General features: G+C 59.9%; 1 protein-coding gene across 1 annotated transcript in view; it reads right to left on the reverse strand.

Annotated features, from left to right (window-relative positions):
• LARGE1 (LARGE xylosyl- and glucuronyltransferase 1) overlaps positions 1–24,003 on the reverse strand; it is a 531,600-nt gene extending 507,597 nt beyond the window's left edge. Inside the window, exon 1 of the mRNA XM_055141751.1 lies at positions 23,853–24,003. The gene's annotated coding sequence lies outside the window, so the exon portion shown is untranslated. The remainder of the gene's footprint in view (positions 1–23,852) is intronic.
• Positions 24,004–25,511: the final 1,508 nt, after the last annotated feature.

Raw genomic sequence — 25,511 nt, forward strand, 5'->3', positions numbered from 1 at the left:
GTGCCCAGCTCCACCCCAAGAATGCCATGTGGGTCGGAGACGGGCTCAGACGCTCTGAGGGGCGCGGGATCCCAGGAATGGGGCAGGAGAAACAGGAAGGCTAAGTCCCGAAGGGGAAACCGAGCCCCTGGGGTTCCGTGCCACCTGCCATGGAGACGCGCACGCACGCGCGCGCGCGCGCGCACACACACACACACACACACAGAATATGGGGCGCTCAGCTCGGCCAAGAGAAGGGGGTGTGAGGTCTAAGGCCGTGTCTCCCAGCTGCACAGTCACGTGGGCTCCTTCTGTGTCCCCTGGGATACTCCAAGGGGGTCACTGTATCACTGTCACTATCATCCCATTGCTCATCGATTTGCTCTAGCGGGCACCAGTAACGTCTCCATTGTGAGACTTGTTGTGACTGTTTTTGGCATATCCAATACGCTACGGGGAGCTTGCCAGGCTCTGCTGTGAGGGCGGGATACTCTCGGTAGCTTGCCGGGCCCTCCGAGAGGGGCAGAGGAATCAAACCTGGGTCGGCCGCGTGCAAGGAAAATGCCCTGCCCACTGTGCTATCGCTCCAGCCTCCAAGGGGGGGAGGTGTCACACATGACAAACACATCTGTGGGAGGGGCGGGGAGACATGGCACGAGACTAGAGGGTCCAATGAGAAAGCAGAGGGGGTCAGGGTCAGGAAAAGGCTGGTCCCGGGCTCTGCAGGTGGGCGCTGGGTCCTAAGGCACCGTTGGTTGGGTTTAGGCACTAAGAGCAAGTCTCTGGGGCTCTCATCCACTTCACGAGTACCCGGAGAGCCTTGGCAAGTGTGATGCACCGACAGAGAGGAGGGGACAGAACGTGGGCTGGCCACGGCAATGGGCTCAGTCCCTGGACCATCTCTCTGGCCGCTCTCGAAGGATTTTCCTGGGAGGACTCCCAGGGGTCTTGGTGGGTCTCCCGGTGGCAAAGATAGGAGGAGGGCGCTGAGCTGGGCCGCCAACGAGGCCTCGCCCAGCTCTTCCTGCTGATTTACACACACACACTACACACACACACACACACACACACACACACACACACACACACACAGCCTAGTGTGAAGGCTCTTCCTGCTGATTTACACACACACACACACACACACACACACACACACACACACACACAGAGCCCAGTGCGATGCTGAGGCTCTTCCTGCTGATTTTCACACACACACACACACACACAGCCCAGTGTGGTGCTGAGGTCCTTTCTGCTGATTTACACACACACACACACACACACACAGAGCCCAGTGCGATGCTGAGGCTCTTCCTGCTGATTTTCACACACACACAGCCCAGTGTGGTGCTGAGGTCCTTTCTGCTGATTTACACACACACACACACACACACAGAGCCCCGTGCGGTGCTGAGGCTGAGGCAGACGCCCCCTCTCCCGCCCAGCCACAGCCCCAGGGCTGTTCTCCCTGGCTCCCAGATGGAGAACACGAAGGCTCGGGAAGCTGTGAACACGCTGCACCGAAACCTCCCAGCAGCCTGCTGCCGGGGCGCTGGGACAGCGGGGAGGGCGCCTGCCTCGCACGCAGCAATCCGCGGTGCCCCGAGCACTGCCGGGACTGCGCTCCCCGCCTGCAGAGCCGGGAGTCGGCCCCGAAGGCTGCCGGCTGTGGCCCCGGGTCTTCGGCCTCCGGCTCTCTCCGCCAGCTGCGTTATCTGAGGCTCAGTGTGGAGGGGGCAGGTCCAGGGGGTCCCCTTCTGGCCTGCACCAAGGGCACCGCTGGCGTGTTCCCCCTGCGCCGATACAGAGGTCCCAGCCGTGACCCCGCGGGCTGCGTCCTTCCTACGAGGTCCGCTGTTCATTCTGAACGGGCGCATTCCCGGGGTCACGAGTAGCGGGGTCCCAGGTCGGCGACCCAGGCCTGAAGGAAGGGGGTGCCCATGCACGGCCAGCGGGTCTGGACTGAGACTCAGGTGCTGCCCGCGGGGCTGGAGCAGGTCACCCACGGTCCCCGGCTTGGTGAGCTCATCTCCCAGGTGGCAGGACACCTGGATCAGGAGGAGGACGCGGATGACACGCGGAGCACCGCAGCCTTTGTGCTCTCGGCCGACACGCCCCAAGTGTGTTAGATGGTTATATGTGATCTTCAGAGCCGGGTGGGGCCCAAGGGGACGAGATTCTCTTGATATTCTGATAGCAAAGTCACTTTAAGTCTGGGGCAGTCTTTGCTTATTTTATTTTATTTTTGCTTTTTGGGTCACACCCAGCGATGCTCAGGGGTTACTCCTGGCTCTGCACTCAGGAATTACTCCTGGTGGTGCTCGGGGGACCCTATGGGATGCTGGGAATTGAACCCAGGTCGGCTGCGTGCAAGGCAAATGCCCTCCCCGCTGTGCTATCGCTCGTTCTTGTTGTTGTTGTTGTTGTTTGGGGGGGGAGGTCGTGAGAAATAGAAAGTCCAGTGATAGCAAAGTCATTTGCCGCTTAATGGGAAACTAATACTTAATAGGAAATCTGGATCTAAATCACATTAGATATGCAGTGGGGGATTGGCACCGGGGCATTGGCTTTGAGGAGAAATCAATCTTGACGTATCACCTGTGGTAAACCCGGAGATCCTTCTTCCTCGTCTGAAAATGCCTTTCCCGAAGCTCCCAGCCCTGTCCCCAGACGAGGCCTTTTCTGATCCATGAGCCCGAGGCGGGCCCGCCCCCTCCCGGGACGCCTGGCACGCACCTTCCCTCCCAGGGAGGAGGGCGCGGGGTGCCCTGGGCCAGAGACACGGGCACTAACCCCCTCAGGCACCGCCAGGTGTGGCCCGGGAACCAAAGTGCCAACAGGGCACCATCCTGAGACCCCCTGCCGCCCCCCCGCAGCTGTATCTCCAGATTCAAGGACTTCCTCCAAACAGGACCCCAGCCTGGGGCTCTTTATGGATGCCGGGGACACAGGGCCCCCAAAGCAGCCCGTGTGGCCCACCCTTGTTCATTCTCAGGCGTGCGGGTCAGCCGTGGCCGGCATCCGCCCACAGCTCGAGGCAGCTCCGGGTGCACGGCCACCTCCGGCATCTCCTGGATCAGCGGAGTCTGGGGGTCTGGGGGTCCAGAGAAAGAGGTGAGGTTGGTGGGGTGGGGGGGCGTGGTTCTTGGGGAAACACACACACACACACACACACACACACACACACACACACACACCGGCTCCTGAAGGTCAGGGCCCGGGAAGACATGTGTTGCAGCCCCAAGTCACAGAAATACACCAAGAAATGCACCGGGATCTTTGGATAGGAACTGAGAAAGGGACAAAGAATTGGTCAGCAGCACAAATGGAGGGAGGGAAGGAGAAAGGGTGGAAGGACTGGAGAATGATGGAAGGCAGGAGGAAAGAAAGGCAGGAGGGAAGGGAGGACTGAAGGAAGGAGGGAAGGAGAGAGGAAGCAAGAAGAAAAGGAGAGAGGGGGAAGGAAGGAAGGAAGGAAGGAAGGAAGGAAGGAAGGAAGGAAGGAAGGAAGGAAGGAAGGAAGGAAGGAAGGATGGAAAGAAATGGAGGAGTGAGGGAGAGAGGAAGGAAGGGAGGGAGAGAGGGAGGAAATGAGAGAGGGAGGGAGGAAAAGAGTAAAGAAGGATGGGAGGGAGGGAGAGGGAGGACAGAAGGGAGGGAGGGAAGGGTGTCAAGAGGGAAAGAGGGAGGGAGAAAGGGAGGGAGGGAGGGAGGGAGGGAGGGAGGAAGGAAGGAAGGAAGGAAGGAAGGAAGGAAGGAAGGAAGGAAGGAAGGAAGGAAGGAAGGAAGGAAGAAGAGGGAGAAAGGAAGGAAGATTAGGAGAGGGTAAATTTCAGAGCCCTGTCAAAGACAATTTACCAGCAGCCGCTGTGAATCCTAAATCTGGTGCAACAGTAATTCTCATTAAATATTAGTTTGCTACAGGTCCCCAGACTCCTCTGCATTTTAGCTGGAAACGCGGAATTTCAGAAACTTCTCTGCACACATTGTTATTTGTTCCTGCATCTGTGATTATGAAATAAATCAGTGTCTCCACTCAGCAATGAGCGTCTGTGTGCAAACCCCCTCCAGCCTCCCCCTTCGCCATCAAAAGGAAAAAAAAAATAACACCCCCCGCCCCCCCCGTGCCCCCACGTACACGGGGCGGGGGTGAAGGGGGGGGGCCCAGGAGGCAGAAGGAAGGTGAAGGGGCGCCTTTGAGTCCCGTCCACACACACAGTGGCTGACTCTCATTGAACTACCTCGCCGAGACGCGGGTTCGGCGGAGGCGCATAAAAGTCTGTGAACTTATGAAATGTCGCATTATTGAGGCCGCCTCGGGGGGCCAGGGCCGCGTCGTCGCAGAGACAGAAAAGGCAAAATCCTGCTGAAGTGTCTTTCCCGCCCCCACCCCCGCCCCCTTTCCCGGTGACAAGGTAACTGCTAATGAAAAGGCAAGAGAAGAGAAAAATACATTTTAATGAGGCGGAAGACACCTGCTCCCTAAAAGGGGGGTGACACAAAACCCAGCCGGGTCCCGCCAGCCCCCTACCACAGGCCAGTCTGCAGCGCACACCCCCACCCACCCCCAGCTCGCCCCCAGGGCCCCGAGTCTGTGTGGGTCCTCTGGGACCCCTGGGCACGGCCGGCCAAGCGCCCTTTGTCCACTCGCTCGGCGCCTGCCCAGGGCACCGGGCCCGGCGAGACAGAGCCAGCGAGTCGCCTGCTGTCACTCATGTGGTCCCGTGACCCACCCAGCCTGGGGGGCGCCCAGGGGGCCGGGGGCCAGTCCGCCAGCAGACCCCTGCGTTTCATCCCTCATGGGCCGCGTCAAGTCTCCCCTTTCCTCAGTGACCTCCATGGTCCTAGCTCCGACGTTCCAATGCTGTCGTGCTCGGTCCCTCCCCGGGGTTGTGCCAGCAGCTGGGGACAGAGGCCACCCGCCCGTGCAGGAGGGCAGGTGTCCTCGAGAGGCGGGGTGGCTGGCCCCCGGAGCCTCCTGGGAGATGCGAGTGACCGAGGCGGGGTCGCACTGAAGAAGCCGGGAGCGACCCCCTCGAGGGAACGCGGGAGCACCCCTCACCGGGTCCCCAAACCGGGCTCTGGGAAGCCCGTCCCAAGGCTGAGTCTCAGGCGAGTGCCCCGTGGAGTTCGGCCTCTGAATTCGAGGGCTGCAGACCAAGCCCCCCTCCCCCACCCCGCCCGCCCCCTCCCCTACTCCTGCTTCCAGCCCCGCACCCTGGACACAGACTCTCATCTCTGCGGGTGCTGACCGCAGGGGCTGCGCCCCACAGCCACCAGCTCGGGGTTTCTGCAGAGGCATCGCACCCCGGGGCTTCCGGGTCATTCTGAAAGTCTCGGAGCCCACCTTGGAACCCTTCCCCAGCCCACCTGCCCTCACTCCCCTCCAGCCCTCACCTCTCCTGGCACCCCCCCCCCTCTTTGCGCTTTAGGTTGTGGGGGTTCGGCTCTACCCCTCCCTCTTCCTCTGTGGTTTCCCCTCCAGGAAGACAGTGGGACCTGCAGGTGGCCTGCGGGCAGCGAGCCTGACTGCCTAAGGAAACTCAGGGGGCAGGCAGCGGCCTGGAAGGAAAGGAAGGAAGTCGCCATTCCCCCACACATACACACACGCACACACACACACATACATAGATACATACACACATATACACATACACACATACATACATGCACACACGTACATACACACATACACATAGACACATACACACATATAGACATACACACACATACACACATGCATACACACACACGCACATACACATGCATATAGACACATACACACATACACATGCATACGCAGATACAAACATGCACACACATACACACATACACACACATACACACATAGACACATGCATACACATACACTCACACACATGTACACATACAAACACACAAATGCATACACATACACACATACATGCATAATGCACACACATGTACACATGCATACACACATTCACACATGCACATATACACATATAACACATACATGCGCACACATACACATACACATATGCATACACACATACTTGTATGCATACACAGACGCACACGCACACGCACGCGCGCGCGCACACACACACACACACACACACACACACACACACACACACACACACACACCCTTGCATGCTGGAGGGAGGCTGGGGGCGCCCAGGCTGCTCTGGCCGGGGCTGGGGGCTCTCGGGGAGTGCAGACACCCCGAGGGATGCCCGGGCTGGCACTGGACACGCTTTGTATCCAAACCTGGCCGGGCTGAGAGCAACCCCCGGGCAATGAACGCCTGGTGTGGCCCCCAAAACACTCTAAAATAAAAATGAGGGGTCCTGAACCTTTGCCTGGCGTCACTGCACTTCCTGTCCCAGGATGCTGCTGCCGTCGGCTAGAACATGCATCGTACCGGGGTGTCAGCACCCGCCTAGTGGGGCGGGGGGGCCCAGGAGCCCTCTCCCCCACCCCTCCCCACACACCCCTCCCCACGTTCGCTCCCGGCACTGCTGATCTGCCCACTCTGCTGCTGCCTTCCCTTGAGTTGGTTTCTGGGCCGCACCGGGGTCATCCTCAGCCCTGCACGGGCCTTCTGTGCGGCTCTGTCTGTCTGTCTGTCTGTCTCTCTCCCCACTCACTCTGCAGTCTGAAGGCATCTTCTTCTGTGTCTGGCACTCTGGGTCATGACACAGTGTCCCTGCTCTCTCCCACCAAGGCCCAGGGCCCAACAGGGCCGCACTGGGCAGAGGCAGGTCCCCCCAAAGGGGACGACCCCAGGGAGGGCCTCCAAGCGGGAAGACTCCCTAGCGCCTGCTTTCCAGAGGTCGCCCCCCCACACCTTTTTTCTTCAGGTATTGCTTTGCTGGGTCAGGGGCAAAAGGACGCTGAGGGGTCCCCATCTGAGACAGACAGACAGACACACAATGTAGAGGTAAGACACCTGCCTTGCATGCAGCTGACCCCAGGTCCGTCCCTGGCTCCGAGTATGGTCCCCGGAGCACAGCCAGGTGTCACTTCTGAGCACAGAGCCAGAAGCAGCCTCTGAGCACTTCGGGGGGGGTTGACCCCACCCCCCACAAACCCCCCCAAATAAGTGGAAATGAAGAGTTAGGTCAACTCGCTGGCAGCCACCCTGGGTGACAACCACACCCTTCTTTGCAAAACAGCTGGCGGGGGAGACGGGAGCCTTTCAATCAAGCCCATTCTTCAACACAGTCTCCCACACCCGCGTCGCCGCCTTCCTGGGCTGCTCACCCAGAAAACTGCAGTCAGCGCGGGGGCTGCTTCACCGAGGCAGGAGGCGGGGGGGGCCCCCAATGAGAACAGGCAGAACGAGAGGGGGGCTGAGGGGGTTTCCGGCTGGCCCCAAGGAGCCCCCCGGAGGGGCACGTGGGTGGGGTGGGAACAGCCAAGAACGCCGAGTGACGGGAGGGAGTCAGGACCGAAGGCGAAGGCACGGGGTGGCCGGGAAAGCCCTTCGTCTCCGCGGGGCGAAGGGGAGCCCAAGGGGGGCCGCCAACGCAGCCGCCCGGGGCCCAGCCAGCCCCCCGAAAGGTGGCGCTTGATTAAGGCGTCTAAGTGACTGCAAACAGGCCATTATCCAATCTCCCCGTGACAAATAAAAATAAGTGCATTAAGCGCCATAAATCACTGAGACCTGTCTGGGAGACCCATTCTCCCCAGCCCGGCGGGGGTTGGGGGGGCGGGAAGCTGCTCGGCCCCCGCCTGGCCCATCCCCGTGTCTAATATTGCAGCCATTACTCATTACTCTCGCCGGCCCGGGGGGCAAGGGCGTCGTTGGCTTCACGCTTTGCCTTGCGGAGGTGGCTGCTTTAGATCCGTCCGTAAAGGAGATAGTCAATAATCGGAGTCAGGAGATGCCGCTTTGGCGGGCAGATGACCCCCCGCCCCCAGAGCTGTCACTCTGCCCGGCATCACGTCACGGCGGCAGCAACCGCTAAAAGGACCCCCCATTTGCTGGCGGGCCAGGCCACTGCTTGGAGTGGCAGGGGCGGGGGGGGGGTGGTGACGAGGGGCGGGGATGGGACAGGCCCAGAGACGGCGTCCATCACGCCCCCCGGGCCACTCTGTGACACGGGTCGCAGCCTGGCTGGAGAGGGACAGCCTGGGGCTTAGGTATGGCTGTGAAATCGGGGTTACCTTGGCCAGGTCCTGGGGCCGACTGAGCTGAGCTGGCACGTTCCCTCTTCTGCCAAAGAAGCCGGGTGGAGGTGGGGGGTCTTCTGGGAAGACAGCTCCAAGGGAGGGTGGGCATGTGTGAAACCTTGCATGCACAAAGATTCCCCCCCCCCACGCACCCGATTCAATCCCTGGGGTCCCCTGGGGGGGGTTCACCAGGCAGCGGCACGGCCAACAGAGCCCTGCCAGCCCGAACACTGAACCTTCACGGCCCAGCTCACAGGATCCGTCACTCCCAGTCTCCCGCTCCCGCCCCGCCCCACCCCTCCACTCATTGTGCCCCACCGAAAATAAATACATGAAACAAACATCACTCGACGGGCAGAGCCTCGGCAATCAGCCGTGTCCCAGGCAGCGGGTGTGCAGAGGGACTCGGGCCTGACCCCGAGGGGTCTCGAGAGGCTCCTGCAAGGATCGAACCAGCCCGAGTCCCGGGGAGACGCCTTCCTCCCCTCTGGGCCTTTGTCGCCTCCGCATGCCCCGGAGAAGCGGATGTCAAGAACGGCCCGTGGCAGCCGGTGACGGCAAAGCCCCCCGCTCAACATCCCCCCTCCCATGACGGAGGCCAGAGCACTGGGGAGGGAGCACGGGAGTGCTGGGCACAGTGGCCCTGGTACACCGGCCACTAGCCGGGCCTCCCTGCCACACCCGGGGCTCCCGCCCGCCACGTGAAGCCATGCGCCGAAGCCGATTCAGGCGTCCCCGACTCAATCACCCTCCGGACCCCTCGCCCTGGCGCGGCTGCGCGGGAGGGGCGGGGACGCCAAACGGGTCCCCTGACTTGGCCGCCCGGCCACCATCCAGTCGGCCAACGGCGCCCAGAGTCCTGCAAGTTGGGGAGAGGCGAGACGGGGATGGGCTCGCTCGCACCACGCTGCAAACGGGTGCAGGGGACTGCCTGCCTCGGGGGTGGGCGCCAAGATGTTGCCCGAGAACCGAGCGGTGCCTCCGGCTTTGCAAAAAGAAACGTGGTGTCGCGAGCCGGGGAGCAGCGAGTGGCGTTAGGGCGTGGGGACTGTGCGCCCCGGAGGCCGGGGGCCGGGAGAGAGCAGGGGGCGGTGTCAGCCCGTGAGAAGGGACAGGGCGCCGGAGAGCAGCTGCCCCGTCTCCATGGCTGTTCCGGGCCAGAGGGGACCCCCCTGCCCGAGGCCCATCTCCCCTCCCCTCCCCTCCCCCACGGCGCGGCACAGAGCCTGCCTCCTGGCTCATGATCCACAACGGCATGTTTGGCGGACAAACGCATAGACTCCGACTCAAGCAGAGCACAGAGAACTGCACACAGGCCCTGGCGACTTCGAGCCGGCTGGCGAGAATAACACCCGGACCTATTTAAGAGAGAAGCAACGGGGGCCGGAGCGACAGCACAGTGGGGAGGGCGTTTGCCTTGCATTGAGGCTGACCTGGGTTCGATCCCCGGCATCCCATAGGGTCCCCCAAGCACTGCCAGGAGTGATTCCTGAGTGCAGAGCCAGAAGGAACCCCTGTGCATGGCGGGGTGTGACCCAAAAAGGGGAAAGGAAGAAAGAGAGAGAGAGAAAGAAAGAAAGAAAGAAAGAAAGAAAGAAAGAAAGAAAGAAAGAAAGAAAGAAAGAAAGAAAGAAAGAAAAGAAAGAAAAGAAAGGAAGGAAGGAAGGAAGGAAGGAAGAAAGAAAGGAAGAAAGGAAGAAAGAAAGAAAGAAAGAAAGAAAGAGAGAGAGAGAAAGAAAGAGAGAGAGAAAGAAAGAAAGGAAGAAAGAAAGGAAGAAGGAAAGAAAGGAAGAAAGAAGGAAAGAAGAAGGAAAGAAAGAAAGAAAGAAAGAAAGAAAGAAAGAAAGAGAGAGAGAAAGAAAGAAAGAAAGAAAGAAAGAAAGAAAGAAAGAAAGAAAGAAAGAAGGAAAGAAAGAAGGAAAGAAAGAAAGAAAGGAAGAAAGAAAGGAAGAAGGAAAGAAAGGAAGAAAGAAGGAAAGAAAGAAGGGAAGAAAGAAGGGAAGAAAGAAAGAAAGAAGAAAGAAAGAAGAAAGAAAGAAAGAAAGAAAGAAAGAAAGAAAGAAAGAAAGAAAGAAAGAAAGAAAGAAAGAAAGAGAGAAAGAAAGAAAGAGAGAAAGAAAGAGAGAAAGAAAGAGAGAAAGAAAGAAAGAAAGAAAGAAGGAAAGAAAGAAAGGAGAAAGAAAGAAAGAAAGAAAGAAAGAAAGAAAGAAAGAAAGAAAGAAAGAAAGAAAGAAAGAAAGAAAGAAAGAAAGAAAGAAAGAAAGAAAGAAAGAAAGAAAGAAAGAAAGAAGCAACAGGGGCCGAAGTGATAGTACAGTGGGTAGGGCATTTGCCTTGCATGCAGCCAACCTGGGTTCAATTCCCCGGCATCCTATATGGTTCCCCCGAGCACTGCAGGACTAATTCCTGAGCATGGTTGAGTGGGACCCCCCCAAAAAAGGGGGAAAATGGGGGGAAGCGACAACTGCACAGAGCTCCTGACCACTCTAAGCAATCATCTCTGGGTACTTCCATTAGGAGATGAACGTTGCGCCCTACACAGAAATGAGACACCCCTCCGCCGCCCCCACCCCAAGCCTTTCCATGTCAGTGTCATGGTTATTAGGAAGTTCTTTAGGAGCTTTTCTTCTCCCCGATGCCACTGTTATTCGTAGACAAAAGAGGGCAGGAAAGATAGTACTGGGGGGTGGGGGGCAAGATGCTTGCTGTACATGCAGCGGGCCTGGCTTCTGTCTCTGATCCCCAGCTTCTCACAAAGGTCCCCTGCCTGGCCCCACTGGGAGTGACCCCAAAGCACAGGTGTAAGCCCTGAGCAGAGTTTTTTGGTTCTAGTCCTCCCCCAACATCCCCCCCTCAAAAAAATAAAAACAGAAGGCAACAGTGGGGAGGACGTTTGCCTTGCACGCAGCTGACCCGGGTTCGATCCCTGGCATCCCAGAGGGTCCCCGGAGCACCGCCAGGCGTGATTCCTGAGTGCAGAGCCGGGAGGAACCCCTGAGCATCGCCAGGTGTGACCCAAAAAGAAAAAAAAAAGCAGAAGTCAAAAGCAAGACATGTTCTGAAAACATCTGGGGCCTCTGTCCCCACGCCCCTCCTTCTAAATATCAAAAACAAACCTGGAAAACAGGGGCGCGGGCAGCACGATGGAGGGAAGACCGGGACATCGAGCAGATGGTGTTCCTGCAGGGCTGAGGCTGCGGTACAGCGAGTTGCCAACAAGTCTCCAACATTCCCTAAGAGGGGCTGGACCTCCCCTGCCCCCCCCCCCCAGCCCCCAGCAGGTCAGGAGTAACTGGCCTGTGCTTCCAGGGAACACGCGTCACTGGCCTCACTTCCCGCTTCCCCCGGAATGAATCACTGGGGGCTGGCGGGGAGAGCACACGTGGACCAGATGTTCTCTCAGTCAGGAACACGGGCCGCCGGGAGGGGACGTGATGGCCCCAGGGGACACACGCCGCCACCACTCAGGAGACAGAGCACAGAGAGATGCTTCCTCACCTGTTCGCGGCGGTCTCGGGCTGCAGGTGGAGGGCAGAGCGGACGGACAGGGGACCGGGACCGTTTCACAAAGGAGGGAGAAGCGAAAGCTCAGGGTTCTGCAAGGAAGTTATGGGGATGGTTCCAGTCAGCCCCCAGGGCCTAAGGGAGTCTTTTTTTAAATTTTTTTTATTTTGGGTCACACCCGACGATGCACAGGGGTTCCTCCCAGCTCATGCACTCAGGAATCACTCCTGACGGTGCTCAGGGGACCCTATGGGATGCTGGGAATCGAACCCAGGTCAGCCATGTGCAAGGCAAACGCCCTCCCTGCCGTGCTATGGCTCCAGCCCCTTAAGGGGGTCTTAGCGGAGAATTAGATGCTGCTCTGGTGAGTCTAGTCTAGAGGGCCCGATTCATTCTGCAAAAGGGGCACGGGACACCAAGACATGCAGAGGGATGACCCGTGAAACCCCGAGGGGGAGCTAGGGGGCCACAGGGGCCCTCTCTGAGCCACAGCAGCAGCTCGGTGTGGCCGAAAACATTTCTTGTATACCCAGTTCCAGTATCACTGTCATCCCGTTGCTCATCGATTCACTCGAGCGGGCACCAGTAACGTCTCCATGGTGAGACTTGTTACTGTTTTTGGCATATCGGATATGCCACGGGGAGCTTGCCAGGCTCTGCTGAGCAGGTGAGATACTCTCGGTAGCTTGCCGGGCTGAGAGGGACAGAGGAATCGAACCTGGTTCGGCTGCATGCAAAGCAAACGCCCTACTCGCTGTGATACAGTGAGACCCAGTCCTATGAGACCTCTGGGGCGATCTTGAAGGAGAGATCAGCCATGTTCCTGCCCTTCTGAAGCCCCCGGCAACTGCACTTACCCCAATGTCTGCCACGTGCCTCCGGCTGGTTGCCCAGTTAAACATTCTGGATTTTTCCAGAGCACGCAGCCGCATTTGCAGCCATGTGTCAGCTCCAAACTACAACACTGACATCCTGGTGGGTGCACACCAGATGGAGTGGGAACCTAATACAGAAGTCAACTAACCACAAGCAACAGAAACGTTAGCGGGGAAGGCTTCACTTGCAACGACAGCTTGGTAAGCCCTCGGTCAAGGATTTAAATGTCCCCAGGATGAGAGACAACAATTTCTACAAATTTTCCTTCTGCAGAAATAGTTTCTGACCATTGTGTTAGCCGTTTGGGGGTAACAAGCAATACAACATCAATGACTGTGGGCCTGCTATGGGGGCAGGCTCGGGGTGGGGGTGGGAAAGGTAGACAATGGTGGAAGAAAGGTGACAGTGGTGGTGGGACTGGGGTTGGAATATTGAATGCCTGTGACAAATTAGCCACAGTGTTTAAATAAAGTGGGAAAAAGAAAAAGAAAAAGTGACAGGCGGTGCACAAAATGGGATGGGAAGAGGAGGGTGAAGAGAAAGGCAGAGAGAGAGTGGCCGATAGTGAAGGGGAGGGGGCTATCACTTTTGAAAAAATATGCTATCAAGAGTAGCGTCCTCTGGGTTTGGGGACATAGTACAGCGGGTCGGGCACTTGCCTTGTATGACCTGGGCCAGGTCCCCAGCATCCTGCATGGCTTCCTGTATGAATGGGTCCCTGAGCACTGCCAGGTGTGGCTCCTGAGTGCAGGGCCAGGAATAACCGCTTGATCATCGCCAGGTGTGGGGGAAAAAAATTTTTAAAAGCAGCTTACTGAGCCATTCTGAAAGTAGACACTAGCGCCCCGCACCAGCCAGAGGGCAAACGGCAGGGATGGTTTGATCTCAGTCAGGGCGACTCGGAAAACCAGCTGTCATGTCCCGGCTTTTAGCACCTGCCTGAGGCACAGCTCGGGAGGAAAATAAAATCTTTCTCCATCATGTGTCTTCCTCATCAGGTGAGGAAGAAGGTTGCTCTTACCGCCCCGGGGCTCTGGAACAAACTCCTCTAAAAGAGAGGCTGGAGGGCAGTGGGGGGGAGGCATACCGTCCCCCACAGCCCGGCCAAGCCCAGGAAGCAGACGCTATTTTTAAGAACTGCTAGTGGCAGGTGTAGACTTGACTCCAACACAGAGGCTTCCTAGCGGGCAGTAAGAACCATCCTTGACTTCCTTAGCAATGATAAGGGGGGGGAGGGGAGAGAGATTCAGAAGCTTCCGGAAGGGGCTTCCATCCGGCCGTGCTCAGGGGGACCTCATGTGGGACCACGGAGGCAGAACGGAGGTCGGCTCCGTGCGTGGCAAGTGCCTTCACCCCTTCAGCTCCAAGCCCTGCACCCCGGGAGCCCAGCAGGCTCCTCCCAGAACCAGTGACGTGGGCTCCATCCCCTGCACCCCCACAGGGGTCCGAGCCCTCCAGCACCACTGAGTGTGACCCTCGAGCCTGCAGGCAGGCCTGACCTGGGTGGTTCCGCAAGCCCCTTGCTACCACCACCAGGCGCCCCTCGCAGCTCCCGAGCACCAAAGGGGGTGGCCTGGCTCTGAGTGGGCCTGGGCATCGCCGCGTCCTGGGGTCCCCTGCATGGACGTGCCGGTCCAGGGTTCAATGCTGGTCCGCCTCCTCCTGCCAAAATAAAATCCTGTGCAGCGACAGGCCACGTCTGGAACGGGCCCCCTCCCATGCTCTCTCCCACGCGGGCTTTCGTGAGCCCCCGGCCCAAGACCCACACCCAACCCCCCCGGCTCCGCGGAGTCTGCGCCCTGAAAGTACACGCCCGCCTGTCCGTCTGTCTGTCCTTTCCCCGCCCCTCCCCCTGCTCCCAGCTTTGGCCGTCCACAGCCACATACGACCGCCGTGGCTCTCGTCCGCCCAGCGGCCCCTCTCGGCTCGGCTCACCCACTCGCACGCGCCGTGGGGGGGGGTAGGTGACGGCGGGGGGGGGGGGGGAACTGGAACGCCTGTGACAAACCAGCACGGGCAACCCTGTGAACCGCAGACAGACAGCGACCCCCGGGCTCTGCAGTGACGTCCCCTGCGGGCCTGGACAGGCGGCGTGTCCACGGGGACTCGAGGAACACAGACTGGAGGTTTCCAGAGTGCAGGGGCCACGTCTGGCCGGGACACCCTGCGCAGAAGGCGCCGAGGCAGGAGCCGAGGGGATGCGCGGCCATGCGGGGCACAGACGCACGGCCTCTGGGCTTGCACCCCATTCCTCCTCGCACCCCATTCCTCCAGGCTCTGCTCACCAAGTCTTCCCGCCCCTCCCGGCCCTCATTCACACTTTCATTAATTCTAGCTGGGATGGGGGAAGTCTTCCTCCGAAAGAGGGCCTGGGGGAGGGGGGAAGAGGGGTTACACCTGGAGGCACTGAGCAACACCAGGTGCGGCCCACAATTAAAAATTAAATAAATAAAATCACGGCGGGCTTCTGGGGCCCGGGGCCAAGGGGTCCAGCTCTTCGGTCTACAGATGCACACTTGCCTGCTCCTCCCCCCTGCACCCCTTGGGTGAGGTGGGAGATGGGAGGGTCCCTCGAGTCATTCCCGAACAGGCCCCCTGCCTGGGACATGAGGCTGGGTGGAAGCCCCCGGCACGAAGGCTGGCGGTGAGACGAGCAAGCCCATTGCTCGTATCTGTCTGGCAGGCCCCTGGGCTCCTAAAGCACCCCAGAACGGACACGGGTCCAGGTGACTGGCGCCAAAGAGCACATCTATCTATCTATCTATCTATCTATCTATCTATCTATCTATCTATCATGAATCACGAAATCCCGTTGATCGTCGAGTGGCTCGAGCGGTCTCAGTAACGTCTCCATTCGTCCTATCCCTGAGATTTTAGAAGCCTCTCTTTACTCATCCTTCCCAATGATGCCGCATTGGAGGCTCTTTCAGGGTCAGGGGAATGAGAGTCAGCTGGTTACTAGCTTTGGCATATGGATACACCATGGGAAGCTTGCGAGGCTGTCCCATGTGGGCAGGAAACTCTCAGTAGCTTGCTTGTTTCTCCCAGAGGGAGAAGTAGGTTATAAGATATAAACTTTGCAGCCGTGCACTTCTGGGAGCTCGCTTTTAAGTCTCTGGATGTTGACCATTGATGGGATTACACACACCTGGGTTCCTCTGCCGACACCTTCATGCATGAGGCCTGTCTGAACGTGTGGAGAGGGGCCTCGAGCATGGCTGTGGCTAGGTTCCGGTGGTCTTCGGCCGCCGGGAGCTCTGCTCGGGGTGGGGAGGGAAGCTGGAGCCCAACCCCTCCGAGGGACCCAGGGAAGACAGCCAGGCATGCGGGCAAGAGACTCTCTTTTATATATATTTTATATATATAAAATATATTTTATATATTATCTATTTATATTTTTTAATTTTGGGGACCCTCTTAGGACTACCCAGCCAACCAGGCATGAGGCTCGGGTGCTGGGCATTACCTGCCCCCCCTGCAGTGCTCGTGGGCCCCCAGAGCTGCACCCAGGGATGGTCAGGAGGCCACCAGGAGCTGGGGACCGAGCTTGGTCGGGCTCACGTGCGGCCCCAGCCCCGTTCTCTCTCCCAGCCCCGCCGTTTACTCTGAAGGCTCTCCACAGCGGTTCCGGAAACCAAAGTGCAGAAGGGCCCGTGGGGAGGAACCTCCCAGAAACTCGGGCGCACCTGTGGGACGGCTGCCCCCAAACCTCCCCCGGCGCCTGCGATGCCGTCCCTGTTTACTTCGCTCCTGGAACTCGTCCCTCTCGGGGAAACTTCCAGAAGCGAGGCGAGAGCAGCAGCCAGCGGCCACCAACCGCATGGCCGAGACGGAGCACAAGGCAGCTCCTGCTCCTCCTGGTATGCGTCGGACGCATCACCCCCACCACACACTCGAGCAGGACGCCACAAATTCCACGTCTCGGCCGTCTGACGAGAACTCTGGGACCCTAGAAACCCCCTGGCTGGATTTACTCCACGAGCCGCTTCCCTGATTGCAGGCGGGTTCTTCGAGGTAGGAGGTGACAGTGGTTAGGGAGAGGGACGGCCGTACTGGGGAGGAGGCCACTGGGGAAGCGGCCCCGCCCCGCCGCCCCCTGGAGCGGTGCTACAGGGCAGGGGGGTGTTTGCGCTCGCCGGTTCTGGGTTCATCACCAGCCAGGATCCCGGGCAGACAGACCTAGAGCATCACTTGTTCACGAAACACCTGAACAGTTGGAAGCACTTACCAAGTTTGTATTAGAAAAATAAAAAGAAAAAGAAAAATCCTTGGTATTACCTAACAGGGGAGGCTCCCCAGAGCACTTATTACGATTTTGTTAATCAAACAATTTGAGATACAATAAAGGAGCAAGCTATTAAAAAGAGGCTCGCTAAGAATCCCTTTTGCAACCTAGAAATCCTTTTGTGCCTCCAACAAATACGTAAAATCATTCGCCTCCTTCGATAATCTGTTACCCAATTCTCCTAAAGCCAGGCCCGTCCCATACGGAGCTTCCGGGGCTGAAACCGGAATGGAACCGACCTGAGTCCGTTTCACCCACCGCAAATTGCCTCTTTCCAGGAAGCCCCACCCGCTAGATCTGGGACCCAGAGGAGTGAGGGGGACCCTGGGGGCGGGCTGGGGGGTCTCCTATCCTGCTGTGGAGACCCCATCCATACCTGTTCTTTGCATGCTCCTGACCAGCCCTTCCACAAGATTGTTTTTCCATATTGTCTGCACCTGGCTTTCTTCCCAAGAATTCTGGAACATTCCTGGGGCTGGAGCGATAGCACAGCGAGGAGGGCATTTGCCTTGCACACGGCCGACCTGAGTTCGATCCCCAGCATTCCATAGGGTCCCCTGAGCACCGCCAGGGGTTATTCCTGAGTGCAGAACCAGGAGTAACCCCTGTGCATTGCTAGGTGTGACCCAAAAAGAAAAAAAAAAAGAATTCCAGAACGTTCCTAAGCAACAGGTATCTGTCATGCGTGGGAGCGGGGATGTCTAAGAGTGGACACATTCAAGAGGTTCCTAAGGGAATTTAAGCTGAGACAGAAACTCGGACCCACCCGGCAGAGACGTTGTGATTCACTAGCCTTGGCACACGTGCCCTGTTTAGCACCACGGGGGCGAGACCCTCTGGAGGGGGTCAGGTCTCTTGCCCCTTTGGAAGGAAAAGTGAGATACCCTCTGACATTTGAACTCGGCCACTAACTCCCTAAGGGCGGGAAAGCCCTCTCCCTCTCTGGTCCCTAAACTTCTCCCTGCAAGGCAAAGAACTGGCTGGTGTGGTCTAGACACGGCAGTTAAGCCCGCCCAGAGCAGGTCACAGAGCAAGCACGCAGAGGATGCCGGGATGCCGGGAGCCCGCGACTGTCCTTAATCTACTTTGCTTCTTCCTCAACTCAGAGGATGATAGAGAACACACACACACACACACACACACACACACACACACACACACACACACACACACACACACACACACACACACACACACACACACACACACACACACACACACACACACACACACACACACCCCCTTCTGGAAGCCCGAGATTGTCCTTAATCTACTTTGCTTCTTCCTCAACTCAGAGAATGATAGAGAACACACAGACACACAGACACACACACACAGACACACACAGACACACACAGACACACACACCCCTTCTGGAAGCCCGAGATTGTCCTTAATCTACTTTGCTTCTTCTCAACTCAGAGAATGCTAGAGAAAACACACACACACACACACACACACCCCCTTCACCCTTTCTGGAAGCCCAAGATTGTCCTTAATCTACTTTGCTTCTTCCTCAACTCAGAGAATGCTAGAGAAAACACACACACACACACACACACACACACACACACACACACCCTTCTGGAAGCCCAAGATTGTCCTTAATCTACTTTGCTTCTTCCTCGACTCAGAGAATGAGAAAACACACACACACACACACACACCCTTTTTTTACTGCCCCATCCCCTCTGGCTCCTGTTCTAAGGATCCAGATCTATTTGGCCCTGGGGAATCTTTGTCCCAGTAGTGATTTTCCACTCTCTCTCTCTCTCTCTCTCTCTCTCTCTCTCTCTCTCTCTCTCTCCAGCAGGAACGCTGTTGGTTTTCTTCCTCTCTCTGGTCTCCGGTTTCCGCATCAACCCCCAAACATACACACGCACGCACACACTTGCACGCAGGCAGGCACGCACGCCTCCTCCCCATAAGGAAACTTCCTTCTGTCGAGAGCCGGGCAGACGCCAGGGCTGCAGGACTCCCAATGCCAGACTCCAGTTCCCGGCACTTGCCCGAGGATTCAGCGCATCCCTCCCTCCGCCAGCAGCAAAGCCGGCAGGATGGAGTCTGCCCTCCCTCCCTGAAAAGGAATTTTTCCTCTCTCTCCTGTTCTGTCACTTGTCAAGCCCACTGCCATTTCTCCCCACCTCCCCTGCATAATTGCAAAATGAATACCGCCCCCCCCATGTAATTCAAGGGAGCAGCCTTGGGGTCCACAGGGCCCTGCCTTTATTTGCACTGCTAATAGTTTTTCCTGAACAGGCAAAAAAAAAAAAAAAAAAGAAGAAGAAGAAGAAGAAGGCTCTATGCAGGAAATGAAATGGACACAAAAGGGAAAAGTAGGGGCCAGACCCCGGGCCTGGAACGTTGGGAAACTCTTTCCCTGTCTCTGCTCTTCTGTCTCTGTCTTTCGGCATCCCCCACCCAACAGCCCTTCTGATTAGGACCTGCTCTCCATCCTCGTGACCTTCTAAGCTGTTCTTTTATAAACTGAGCCAGAAGTCAGTTTTTTGTCTTTTTTTTTTTTTCCGGCCTTTTTTGCCTATTTTGTCTATTCTTTTGGTCCCATCCTTTCCTACAATCCTGGTTTCGCTGTTTTATTTATTTCATTTTGGGGGTGGGGTGGGGTGGGAGGGGGGGTCTGAGGTTTGAGATACACCTGTTACCCCCGGCGGTGCAAGGAACCCAGCCCGGAGCTCTGCGGAAGGCACGCGCCTGAACCCGCAGTGCTCTCTCTCCGGCCCCCATTTCTGGGACCCTGGGAAACTCAGACTCGTTCCCTGGACAAACCCGGGTGCGACAGCACTTAGCACAGCATCAGGGTCCCACATGCGTCTCCCCTAAAAGACCCCCCTCCCCGCACCCCATGGCAGAACCTGTCCCCTGGCCACGTGACCCTCAGCAACGCGCCCCTAGGGCGCACGCACGCGCGGAGTGACGAGACTTCTAAGCCACACCTACTGGAGCCCTCATTTCACTTGCTCTGGCCTTCTGGTCGCGAGCACCTCTCAGTGTCAAGGGCCCTGGGAGGAAGCAGGGTCCCCTCTCACACAGGTGGCTCCGTGGCCAAGGTGTGACAGTAGCTCAGTGGCCGGGACTGACTCCCCTCGCCCCCCCCCTCCCCGTGTTTCCTGCACCCTGGCTACCGAGTCACCTTCCCCCCGATTCTACTTTTGAGTTTGGGGACGGGGACGCAACAAGTGATACACAGGGGCCACTCCCAGTCTGCTGCTCTGGGCAGTCCTCGGAGGCCTGAACGGCCTGACCACAGCCCATCCTTTGGGCTCTGTCCCCAACCTCAGCGGATTCATATTTGGGGGGGAGGTGTAGGGCACATCGGGTGGTGCTAGGAACTTACTCCTGGCTCAGCATTCAGGGGTACCCCCTGGCAGGGCTCGGAGGGCTGTATGTGGTGGCAGGGATGGAACCCGGGGAGGTGGGCGTTGCTCGGGCCCCTTCTTCATCCGGGAATCTCAAAAGCAACCTAGTCTCTGGCCTCACCCTCTCCCTCTCCCTGGACCATCCGGCATCCCTGAAACACATCAGATCTCCCTCCGGCTTATGGGCCCCAGCAGCGGACACTTCTCCGAGTCCGGTTTTCACCAGCGGGTGCTTAAAGATCAAACCAAATAGTATTTTTTTTCTTTTCCGGCTTTAAACCAACTCCGCCAATCAATCTATAAAGCCCTAAGAGCCGAAAGAGAGCTTTGCACCGGCCACGTCCCCGAGTACAGAGCAGTCCCTCTCTTCCGAGGAGCGGAGCGGGCGCCGTCCCCGTGGGGAAAGGCCGGACAGTACCGGGGTGCCTGCCGAGGGGTAGAATAACCCCCACAGCGGCACGCGGGCCAAACCCCGCACCTATAACTCTCCCAGGTGAGAGCTCCGGAATCCAGAAAGGCGGAAACCCTGGCAACGCCCACCAGCCCGGTGCGCCAGCATCCTCTTCTTGGCTTTGACCTCTGACCTTTCCTGCCCACCCCGCTCGGGCACCAATTTGGCCAGCCAGGCTAAGTTCGGCCCCCTGGGGTTCGGGTCCATCCTGCTGCGGGGAGAAACCTCGACACTAAGGACGTCAGAGCACGACGGTGCGGCAGCCACCGGCGAAAGAAGCTGCTGTCAGGGCCTTGTGTCATCTCCGCACACCAGGGACAGATTTTTTTTTTTTCCAGGGATGATGGGGAGAAGTTTGGAGTTCTGGAGGGACTAGATCCGAGACTTCCTCTGGAGCTGAGGAAGTGTGAAGTGTGCTTTTATAAAGACTGCTGGGGCTGGAGCGAGAGCACAGCGGGGAGGGCGTTTGCCTTGCACGCGGCCGACTTGGGTTCGAGTCCCAGCATCCCATAGGGTCCCCCGAACACCGCCAAGAGTACTTCCTGAGTGCAGAGCCGGGAGTAAACCCTGAGCATCGCTGGGTGTGACCCAAAAAGGAAAAAAAAAGACTGCAAAGGATGCCCCCCCCGAAAAAAAAAAGAGAGAGAAGGACGGAATTTGGTTCCACACCCCTGGGGAACAGAAAAGTCAGCACTGCTCTCGTGACCAAATAAGGAGTCTGCAAGAGCAGAGACACCCTCTCCCTCATCGCTGTCACTCTCGAGTGCTTAGGGATTAGCACTCCGTCCTCTCAGCGTCTCCGCTGACCTGGCCCGGCGCTGAAGCTATCACAGTCCCCTCACGAGTGCCAGGGAACCCGGGCGTGAGCGGACGCGTCTGAGAGATCGAAGCACAGCCTGGCGTTCTCCGGGCCCTGCTGTGTCCTAGGTAGGAGAAGAGAAAACTAGTCCCCCTAGTGTCCTGCCGGGGTAGGTGGCTGCAGGCTAGAGGTGCTCACAGGTCCCAGCACCAACCAGGAAGCTGGAGAACCGGGGAAAACCCTCGCCTCCTCCTCCTTCTCCAAGAGGGGCGACGGACGGCACCCAGGGGACCCTCGCCCATGCACACTCCCCGCCTCCTTTCACTTCCAGGACCCTCCCAGGTGTGTGCAAAAGGTAAAGTTAACGTGCATCCAGGCACCCCGGCAAGCCAACAGCCCACCCGGCATGCAACTATATGGGGGGTCCACGATGCCCTCCGGGGCGTGGGGGGTGGCGGCAGGGGCAGGGGTAGTGGATGCTTCTTCTTTTCCCGGCGACACCTGCGTCTGAGCCCCCACCCCGTGCTCCTTCCCACGTTTGCCCCACGGAGTTTGCTGTCCCCCGTTCCCGAGAGCTGCTCTGCCGGGGACGAAATTCACAGGGCCGAGCTCGATAAATGTGTGTTCTCCGCGAGCAATTTCCACGGGAGGCAAAGGACTCTTGAAACACAAAAGTGCACTGAGACGTGTGAACCCTTCACGCCACATTGCCACATCGGGGTGTTGCTCCCTCGATCCTCGTCCTCGTCCTCGTCCTCCTCCTCATCCTCCTCCTCCTCCTCCGAGGTCTCAGCATGCCCGTGAGGAATTCATTCATGCACCCATCCGTGAGGGGAGAGGAGGGAGAGGCGCGCCAGGCTCCCTTCCCGTTTTAGAACCTGCCCTTACCTGCGGTCTACGGAAGCCGCCTTGGAGGTGGGAAGGCAGAGGAGGTGAAGAGGAAAATCCGACCCCCGCCCCCCCCACCAGGTGACTGTCGCCTGTCCCCAGAGTGCAGCAGCATTCTGGGTTCCTACTCTGCCACCAGCCATAGCAGGGGAGGGCCAGGAGCACCCTCACCTGCCCGCTCCCCGCCTCTGTCTCTCTGTCTCTCTGTCTCTGGCTCTCTGGCTCGCTCGCTCTCTCGTTCTGACAGTCACAGATGCGAGACGCTGTGCCTGTCCCCCAGGAGATCATTTTTAATGGACCGAGTGACAACACTCACGGACTCGGAATTGGGCAGGAACTCGCTCAACCAAGGCACAGAGAGACCAGGCACGGCGAGGAGGGGATAGATAGAAGGAGAAGAAATGGGGGTGGGGGCTGAGGGCTGGGGGGATCCCCCATTAAACAGGGTCACCACCAGGGAGATAAGGACTCGGTGTCTGTCGGAGAGACAATCTGTTCCCTCCGAAGTGACCCATTTAAAACCAGACTGTTCCGGGGCGGGGGGGGGGGGGGCAGGCAGCTCACAGGTCTAATAAATTTCCAACAGGCAAGGGCAGGCGTGCAGAAGCCGGGCTGCTGGGGAGGAGCGTGTGAAGGCAGGGAGCACGGAGCACGGAGAGCAGGAGGTGAAGGGAAGCATGCACGCTCAGAGAGGGCCACTGCTCGGGTCCCCCGGGAACAGCAAGTGTCCTGGGGCTCCGGCCATGCTAGAGTGCCCAGCTGCCTGCCTTGCAGTGTGAAGAGGCCCTGGATTAGGCATGTATGTACACACACACACACACACACACACACACACACACACACCCGGAAGCAATAGCAGGGTCCCAAACCAGAGTCATGCTTGGACACCTGGGGGTTCGTCCCGGGGGGGGGGGGCCCTGGGTCCCCACCTGCCCCACCCGCATCGGTTTGGGGTCTTCCCTTTCCTCTCCCAACTCCCAACACACACTCCCAAACACTCGGCTTTTAACATCGACACCTGCCAGGTGGGGGTAGAGGAGGCTCGTCTACCCCGCACACCACCCCCCTACGCTCACCCCCAACCCGGCCTGCTCTCTGCAACAGGAGCAGAGGGAAAAGTTCTTCCCAGCACCACGGCCAGGGAAGCAGGGCAGGAGGGGAGGCACCACTTCAAACGCCAAAGATGTTCTCCCCCAAGCAACAGATGCTCCTCGCAAGCCTGGAGGGAGGGGGCCGGGGTGGGGGGATTCGCAGGCTTTCCCCCCACCCCACCCCAGCCCACCCACCTGCCGGCTGCTCCCTCACCCCCTAAGCCTCTCCGGGGGCCCCGGCTCTGGGGTCATGCCCAGACTTGGAAACTTTCACCTCCAGCCAGCCTGCCTCGGTGCTCGGGGCTCCCGGTGGCAGCCGGCAGTGCCCCCGCTGGTCCGCCCGCGTCCCGGGCACCGGCCGGGCGCAGCTACAGGTTCGGAGAAGTTGCCCAGCGCCGCTCGGCCGCCCCCCACCCCGGCCCGGCGCGGCCCGCACGCTTACCTGGGCCGAGGCTGCCGGCGGGCAGGGGGGCACGGCGGCGGGGCGGCCGGCCGGGGCGCGCGGCGCGGGGGTCCGGCGCGGGCTCCCCGGGGGCGCGGCGTCCAGCGCAGCCGACTCGGGAGCGGGCAGGCGCGGCGGCGCGGGCTCGGCCAGGTCCCGTCCTCCTCCTCCTCCTCCTCGCCTTCCTCCTCCTCCTCCTCCTCCTCCTCCTCCTCCTCCTCCTCCTCCTCCTCCGCGGGCTCCGGCTCCGGCGCGGCGGCGGGGCGCTGCGCCCTGGCCCGGGGACTCCGGCGAGCAGGGGGCGCCCCGCATGGGCCGGGGCCTGGGTCCCGGGAGGGCCGCCCCTCCCCGCCCGCACCCCGCCCGGCCGCGCCCCCGGGCCTGCGCCGCCCGCGGCTCGCCGGGGACAGCGGCGCGGGCCTCGCCCCGGCCGGGGGTGCCCAGGCGCCCCGGGAAGGTCACCGGCGCGGAGGCGGGGCGCCGCGCGGTGGGTGCGGGGAGCCCCGGCGGGGCAGCGCCGGCCGGCCTCGGCCGCCGCCGCCGGCTTTCCCTGGCGGCCGCGCGACCCCCGCCTCCCGCGCCCGCGGCTCGGGGGGCGGCCGCGCGGGGTCCGGCGCGGAGGGGCGCGCGCGCGCGCGCGCGCGGGCGGGCGCGGGGGTCCGGGCTCCGGGCTGGCCCCGCCGCCGCCGCCGCCGCCGCCGCCGCCGCCGCGTGCCCCGAGCGCCGGGCTCGCTCAGCAGCAGCTGCAGTGACTGTGTGTCTGTGTCATGTCTGTGCAGCTGGGGGGCACCGCGCGCCGGGGCCGGGCTCCCGGGCGGGGCGGGGCCGCCGCCCGCCCCCGACCCCGTGACAGCGCGGCCGACCAATGGCGGGCGCCGCGGCCGCCCTGGGGGGCGGGCCCGCCCCGCCTGGGCCCCGCCCTCCCCGCACCGAGGCCCCGCCTCCCGCCGAGGCCCCGCCTCCCGCCGAGGCCCCGCCCCCGCCAGAGGCCCCGCCCTCCCGCTTCTCGGCTCGCCGGCGCGCAGGAGGACGCAACACCCGGAGCCCGGAGCCTGGGCCGGGTCGAGGAGGAAGGGTGCAAGCTGGCAGCTCCCCGCCCTTCTCCTCCCGCCACCCCCCGCTGCTCCCGGCCGCTCCCGGCCGCCTCGGGCTTGGCGAGCCTGGCGGGAAGAGGGGGAAGGGAAGCGGGACGGGCTCGCAGCTGCGACGGGGAGCCGCTTGCAGGCTCGCAGGGCCGCGCGCGCCGAGCGTGGCCAAGTAGGAAGTTCCCCGCCCCCTCCCCACGCACGCTGCCTTCCACTCGGGGCGCCGCCGCTCGGGAAGGTGGGGCAGCGCGGGGAAGGGCTTCGGCGGCCCCCTTCGGAGCTGGGTCTGCAAGAACCAATCCGGATGCCCCAAGAGCCCTATTCTTTCGGGGAGAGGGGGGAGGTTGGCATTCTTTGCACCCTCCACCCAGCGCCCCGCATCCCTGCACGCCTCGCAACTCACACACACACACACACACACACACACACACGCACACACACCCTCCCTGCTCCAAAGCAGGCACAACCACACGCCCCCCCCCCCCGTCCTCCTCCTCCTCCCGGGGCGATTTCCTTCTCGCTCGCTCTTGGCCTCCCTGCACCCCTGCGCGCACCGTCCCGAGCAGCGGGACCT

This window comes from Sorex araneus, chromosome 6 (genome assembly GCF_027595985.1).
Source record: "Sorex araneus isolate mSorAra2 chromosome 6, mSorAra2.pri, whole genome shotgun sequence".
Classification (NCBI taxonomy): Eukaryota; Metazoa; Chordata; class Mammalia; order Eulipotyphla; family Soricidae; genus Sorex; species Sorex araneus.